At 49.3% G+C, this 7167-nt stretch overlaps 1 pseudogene; it reads right to left on the bottom strand.

Annotated features, from left to right (window-relative positions):
* Positions 1 to 885: 885 nt before the first annotated feature.
* On the bottom strand, positions 886 to 4389 carry LOC148091717 (phosphofurin acidic cluster sorting protein 2 pseudogene; annotated as a pseudogene).
* Between the last annotated feature and the right edge of the window lie 2778 nt (positions 4390 to 7167).

The raw sequence follows: 7167 nt of genomic DNA, 5'->3' as shown, positions 1-7167 counted from the left end.
CTGCCAGCACTAGAGTGGATGCCTGTGGGTTTGGGATATGGTGAAGTGTGGGGGTGAACATTTAGATAATTCTTTTGTATACCTTTGTGTATACAGAGCTAAGACATGGTTATCACTGCCTGTCACAGCCCCAAACACAAACCTCCACTGTTGCACCCTGGAGGTGGGCCTATCAGCGATTACCATGGAGCAGCTTAGCCATGAGCTTGAAAAATCAAAGAGTCTGTGATGCTCACTGAGAATGGATGAGGGGTACAAGACTGACTCTGCTATGTCCACCTGTCAGGACATCAAGTCACAGAGGAGCACAGCCCTGATACCCTCTTTCCCACACTCACACCCAATACACACTGCAGCCCTGAGATGGAGAGGTGAAAACGGAAACTCTACTTCATGGCAAGTATTTCTTGGTAGAAGGAGTGAGTGTATTTTCTTTTGGCTCATATTTTTAAAGTATATGTTCATATATATATATATATATATATATTGATTTCAGAGAGTAAGGGAGAGGGAGAGAGAGAGAGAGAAACATCAATGAAGCAGAGTCCTGGCTTCTAGAAAGGGCAGGTCCCAAAGGCAAGAACCCTTTTCACTGGGGTGTCAGGGTTCTGAGTGCAAAACACACATTCCATGATTCCCCAGCTCAACACTGCCTGCTTGATATCCCACCTGACAGAGTGGTCTGGTTAATAAGCAGAGCACTTGGGGGCTCCCAGTTGGGGCCACCCTGTTAATTTCCAGGTTGCAAGCAGATTCTCGCTGAAGACTGTTTCTCTTTGTGTTTCCAGAATGTGTCTCTGTAGTGCACTGAAGTGTTAACAGAAAAGCAGCTGGTCCCTCCAGCGCCTGGCTAGAGCAGGTGGAGGGGCAGGGCCAAGGGCAGGGCTAGAAGGTGGACTTGGAGAGTCCAAAGATGCAGATGAGGAAGTGCTTGAGGTGGGAGCACCACTGGGCTGCCAGCCGAAAGGACTTCACACCGTCCCACTCCACACAATCACTGAGAAGGGACAGCACGTTCTGCAGGTGTTTGGTCATGCAGGCCAGGGGGCTGATGCCATCCATGCTCTGGCTTTTGGACTGCACAGCCTTGTCCTTGGTTTTCTTGGGCAAAAACATCACTTTCTTCTTCCCCTTGGTGACCACTGTCATGGAAATAGTGGGCGTGGCTGTGGCCTTGCTGCTGCTCTGCAGCCTGCTGACCTGCAGAACCTGGAAGGTGCACTTGAGCATGCTTTTGCCGGTGGGCAGGTCTTTCTTGTCATAGTCTCTCTTCATGTCTGTGAGCTGGGCTTCCATCTAGTAATCCACCTGCAACCCCTTCAGCTTGGCAGGAAAGCCCTGCCTGGGGGAGAACAGGCCCTGACTCACTGACCAAGAGGAGGGTAGGTGGATGAGGCTCCCTTGGAGGGCTGGGTGGATGAAATCATGCTGGAGCCCGAGGGGCCCTCAACATCTGAGTTTCCTATCATGGCCGAGGATGTTTCCACTCTTCCAACATTTACCACCCCCTCAAAGGGAATGAACTCCTGTGAGGACTCTTTGTTGGAGCTCTTCTGCTTGGAGGTGACCATGGCCTCCACAGTGGGCAGCTGGAGGGCATTTGCCAACCACAATTTACTGTGTGATTCTCGATAGGATGTCCACCAAGTCCTGCAAGGCACTCAGGACCTCCAGCTTGTTGAACAGGTGCCCCCAGGCCAGGTCTTGGAAGAAGCTGCTTGTAGAGCTAACCCACAGAGCCCAGGTACCTGGCCACGGGGTGGGAACCCAGAGGGATCACGAAGAAACGCATATAGCCCAGCCAGTGGGGCGTCTTGTGGGACAGCTGCTCCACGAAAAGCCTCAGCACATGACTGAAGTAGTGCTGCACCCCCCACACCATGATCTTCACAGCCATTGGGGGCTTGGAATTGCAGTTGCATGTCTGTATCTAGGAGACGATGGTGCTGAAGGCCTCCTGGACGTGAGCGGGGAGCAGGTGCACACCATGGGCAGGGTGATCCCCTGCAAGATGTCCCACAGGAACTGGCCCTGCCAGTTCAGGGTGTTGACAAGGATGATGCTCTCGGGCTGCTGGTCGTTGGAGATGAGCATGAGGGTAAGCTGGTCATACACGGTCTTCCTGGGGATCAGCAGCTGGCTCGGTGGAATCGACCTGAACTCCTGGTCCCGGCAGTTGGCCTGCTTGTTCTGTGGCCACATCTGCTGCTCCTCCTTCAGGGATGTGCTCAGGCCCTGGTCGCCTGCCTGCTTCCACTAGGACCTGGTGGAGGTGAAGACGGGAGTGCAGGATGACGGGAGTGACGCACCCCTTGGGAAGCTGCTTCTTGGTGAACATGTCCCTAGTAGAGGTCCCTGCCTCCAGGCTTTCTCTGGGCTGTGCCTACTAAACCCCAGGGGTTGGTGTGCCTGGGGCCACCCAGTTTGGGACTCTCTTGCTGGGCTGTTTGCCACCCAGGGCTCTCATCTTCTGGGGCACATGGGCCAGACTCAGAGACTTCTTCTGCCTCCGGGCACTAGGGATGCTCCCCGTCTCCGTCTGGGAGCTGAAGTGTCTCAGGCCATTAAAGGATGGCCTGAGCTTGGGCTTGGGAGTGCTGAGGACACTGTCATGGTCACTGTCCTCCATGTCTAGGCCACTGACATTGGGGTTCTCCAGCGTGTCATACAGAAGGTCCAGGTCCTCCTCCACCTTAGGGATGTGGTCCGCAGGTTCCTGCTTGAGTCCAGGGCCTCCTGTGGTATTTTGACCCTGCCCAGCCTGGCGAGGACTTTTTATTTGATATCTTGTTGCCTGGTCATGGCTCCCTTTCTTCCTATTGATGGCCCCTCGTTATTAGGCTCCTCCAGGCGGAATTTGTTCTCATCCTTGTCCTGCCTGTGCCCGGCATCACTGTTGGCCTCCTACTTGGAGGACAAGCTCTCAGACTCCTCCTCAGAGTAGTGATCCATGGACTTGTCCTGGGGGCTGGCCTGCATGGTGCTGTCCCCATGTTTGATGTGCTGGCTGAATGCAGAGAAGCTCCAGACCTTGGGGGCAGATATGCTGGAGGCCACCGATTCTGAGACTCTGTCACTGGGCTGCTTGCCACCCAGGACCCATGTCTTTTTCGGCACATCTGCCAGACTCTCCTTGCTCCAGGTACTGTGGATGCACCCTGTCTTCATCTGCCAGCTGGAATGTGACAGGCCTTTGAAATATGGCTTGCCCTTGGGCTTTCGGGTGCTGATGGCACTATCATTATCCTCCATGCCTGAGTCACTGTTGCTGGGGTTCTCCAGAGTGCCATAGAGAAGGTCCAAGTTCTCCTTCACCTCGGAGACACACCCCTCAGGTTCCAGCTTTCACTCCAGAACCTCCTTAGGGGGTCTGACCCTCTGCAGCCATGCCATGACCTTTTGCTTGAAGGTTGGCTCCTTGGTCATGACCGCCATTCTCCCTTTCAAACTCTCCTCCGTCTGTGGCTCCCCTTGTGGAAGTTATCCTTGTCCAGGTCCTGCCACTACCTGGCATCATTGCTGGCTTCCTGCTCAGAGGAGAAGCTCCAGGACTCCCCCTCAGAGTAGCTATCAGTGGACTTGGCATGGGGGCCACCTGCCTGGAGCTATCCTCATGGTCGATGGGCTGGCTGGACAGGGAGGAGATCCAAATCTCAGCCACCTTGGGGGAGGCCTCCTTAATGCTGCTGCAGAAGCTCAGCACTTGGCTGCCCTGGGGAGGTCACTGCATCACCTGGGCCATGTGGATGGTGCCCTCAGCCAGAGTCTTGTAGCCCAGATACCTGTAGCCCAGGATGGTCCAGCTCCTAATGCACTTCCTCTCCTGCAACAGGATCTGTAGCTTGTTGCCTTCTCTCTTGAGGAAATGGGGGTATTTCAGAGAGAAGGTCAGCTCCAGGTCGGTCTCCACTTGTCCACTGGGGGGCAGCACAACCTCATAGGACCTCAGAATGCTGTTGGAGCCCTGTATCTTCAAGGCAATCAAGATTGACATAAGCCCATTCTCCAGCTCCTCGAAAACCACCAGCTTCTTTAAGGTCCGGGTGCACAACCTGGGCACACAGGTGGGGCTGGAGAAGTCCACCTTCTGGGGACCAAACTGGTTCAAGGTCACCTGCTTCTGGAGACTGGCGGCGCACTGGCCAGGCCCGTGGGTGGTGTTGGAGCTGCTTGCACCTTCAGGGCTGATGCTTTTTCCTGTGTTGGGACAGAGGAGGACATGCCATCAGAGGCAGCTCATGAATTGACAGGAGGGTTGGGGACTGTAGCTCACACCCAAGCCCCAAACACTTAGTGATTGGTGGCAAGATGTGGGAGAGAAGTGATCGAAGGAGTGTGTGAACAAAAGGGGCCACCTGCTAAACTGACTAGCTCAGGGAAGGCCTTCATGGTGGCCTTGCAAACTCAGAGACCTAAAGTAAACACAAAGGATGGTCTGAAATGAAAACTTTTTAACTAAAAGTAAATGATGATGAGTAGTCACATCTTATGCCAGCACCTTCCCTGACAAAGGTCAATCTTTACCTTAACTGAGTCTGTCTATAGTCCTTTTGCATCTATGAAAACCTATATTTGGAATGTCTAAGTAATTTTCCCTTTTCCAGACCCCTCAAAGCACAGGCACAGCTCTACATAGACTACTAATCTCATTGGTATGGGTTCCCAGATTTGCTTTCTCCCACGTCACTAATCCATCACCAGGGGCTTTTGTGTAACCCTCATACGTCTCCCCTTTTGGTTATAAACTATAAAATAAGGAAGGTGTAAAACTGCCATTTTCCAGAGCATTGTGTCAAAGTGTTGATATTTTGCTTCCTGGCAACTGTTTGACATTTTGGCTCAAATAAACTCACAGAAATTCTTCACAGGTTTGAATGTTTTTTACAATGACATTTACTTGGTGTAGTTTGGTGGGATTCCACAGAAGCTCACCCAGGACCACCCTGCTGACCCAGACCTGGTGCAAGGATCCAGCAAAGGGCCCACTGAGCCCACTAGTTCTTCACCATTATGTGAACTTGGGTGACTTTTCTCTTGGATCCAGGACCTTCCCTTGCTTGTGGTAGAGGGTCTGACTTTATCTGAGCTGTATTTTAAATCCTCAAGGTGGAAGTAAGGTTTATGGTTGACAGAACCTAGGCTAAAGCAAGACAGTTGGAAAAATGGGTGACTGGTTTTTAACTGTGGCTTTTCAATTGGAAATCCTTTCTGAGGATCTGGGCCAAAAACATTCACTCTAAATGACAGGTGAACTCCTTTCAGCTCCAAAGAAAAAGGGGCATATCCTTCTTGCAGCTGAAGTGTCAGGTGTTCATAGGTGACTAAGAATGTTGGTGGAGGTCTCAGAGGTCATGCCTCATGATGTGCAGGCACCCCTTAGGGAAATTCCAGCTTGACTCTAATTAAACTGACTGGCTCATCCCGGGGAGTGCCATATGGTTTTGTCAAGGAACAACCTGAGTCCTTCAGGTTGTTTTAGACAGTCTAGAGAGAAACCAAGGCACGTAAGAGTGTTGAATGGGAATCAAGGGGGGGGACTTTCTGAAGCTCCACCCATGAGCAGCACGTTTTCACCCAGTACATAACATTCCTAGAAAACTTGCTCAGCCTTTGCACATATTACAACAAACAAACAAACAAACAAACAAACAAACAAACCACAATGAAATTAACATAAGAATGTGTGCATCCAAGCCTGGGACTTGTCAAACCCCAGCCCTCATTAATACTCAGGATAGGAAACAGACATGGAAAGGTTTAATTAGAAAAAATTAACTTATAAATGGCCAAAATGCAGTTGTCTTTGGGTTCCTAAAGTAATATTTTCATGAAAAAATTAGAAAAATGTTGGCTTTCAAGTTGGATGAATGAATGGAACTAAAAAAGACACCAAATATCTGAGCCATCTTGAGAAAAAAGAACAGAGTGGGAGGGATCACTTTGCTTGACATCAAACTGTCCTACAAAGCCACTGTTATCAAAATAACCTGGTATTGGTACAAAAACAGGCATATAGATAAATGGAACAGAACAGAGTCCCCAGAAATAGACCCATGTCATTGTGGTCAATTAATATTTGACAAAGGAGGTAAGAGCATACAATGGAGTGAAAACAGTCTCTTCAATAAGTGGTGCTGGGAAAACTGGAAAGATACATGCAAAACAATGAAACTAGACCACCGACTTTCACCATACACAAAAATAAACTCAAAATGGTTAAAGACTTAAACGTAAGTCATGAAACCATAAAAATCCTGGGAGAAAAGATAGGCAGTAAGTCATAGACATCCCACATAGTGGAATTTTCACTGATACATCTCCTAGGGCAACAGAAACAAAAGGAAAAATAAACGTATAAGACTACATCAAACTAAAGAGCTTCTGCACAGGAAAAGAAAACATAAAGTGCCTCAAAATACAAAGGAACCCCATGGTCTGGAAAACATATTTGCCACGGATGTATCTGATAAGGGGGCTAATTTCCAAAGTGTACAAAGAACTCATATTACTCAGCAAGAGGAAGACAAACAACCCAATTAAGAAATGGGCAAAGGACCTGAATAGACACTTCTCCAAAGAGGACATACAGATGGCCAAGGGACGTAGGAGAAAATGCTCAATGTCGCTGATCATCAGAGAGAAGCAAATTAAAACCACAATGAGGTATCACTTCACACCGGTAAGAATGGCTGCCATCAACAAATCACCAAGCGACTTGTGCTGGTGAGGGTATGGGGAAAGGGGAACCTAGTGCACTGCTGGTGGGAATGCAGATTGGTGCAGCCACTATGGAAAACAGAATGGAGGTTCCTCAAAAAATTAAAAATGGAGCTGCCTTTAGACCCACTGATCCCACTTCTGGGAATGTATCCGAAATCATGAAACACTAATCAGAAAGAATCTATGCACCCCTATGTTTATAGCAGCACAGTTTACAATAGCTAAGATCTGGAAACAGCCCAAGTGCCCATCAGTAGATGAGTGGATAAAAAGCTGGGGGACATTTACACCACGGAATACTACGCAGCTGTAAAGAAGAATGGACCTGGAGAGTATTATGCTAAGTGAGATAAGCCAGGCAGAGAAAGACAAACATTATATGATCTTGCTTATATGTGGCATCTGAAGAGCTTAGTAAACTGATGAACAGAATAGATTCAATGACAT

Source organism: Miniopterus natalensis, chromosome 13 (genome assembly GCF_054644295.1).
Source record: "Miniopterus natalensis isolate mMinNat1 chromosome 13, mMinNat1.hap1, whole genome shotgun sequence".
Classification (NCBI taxonomy): Eukaryota; Metazoa; Chordata; class Mammalia; order Chiroptera; family Miniopteridae; genus Miniopterus; species Miniopterus natalensis.
The sequence above is the reverse complement of the archived record's forward strand: the minus strand, read 5'-3'. Positions and strand labels throughout refer to the sequence as shown.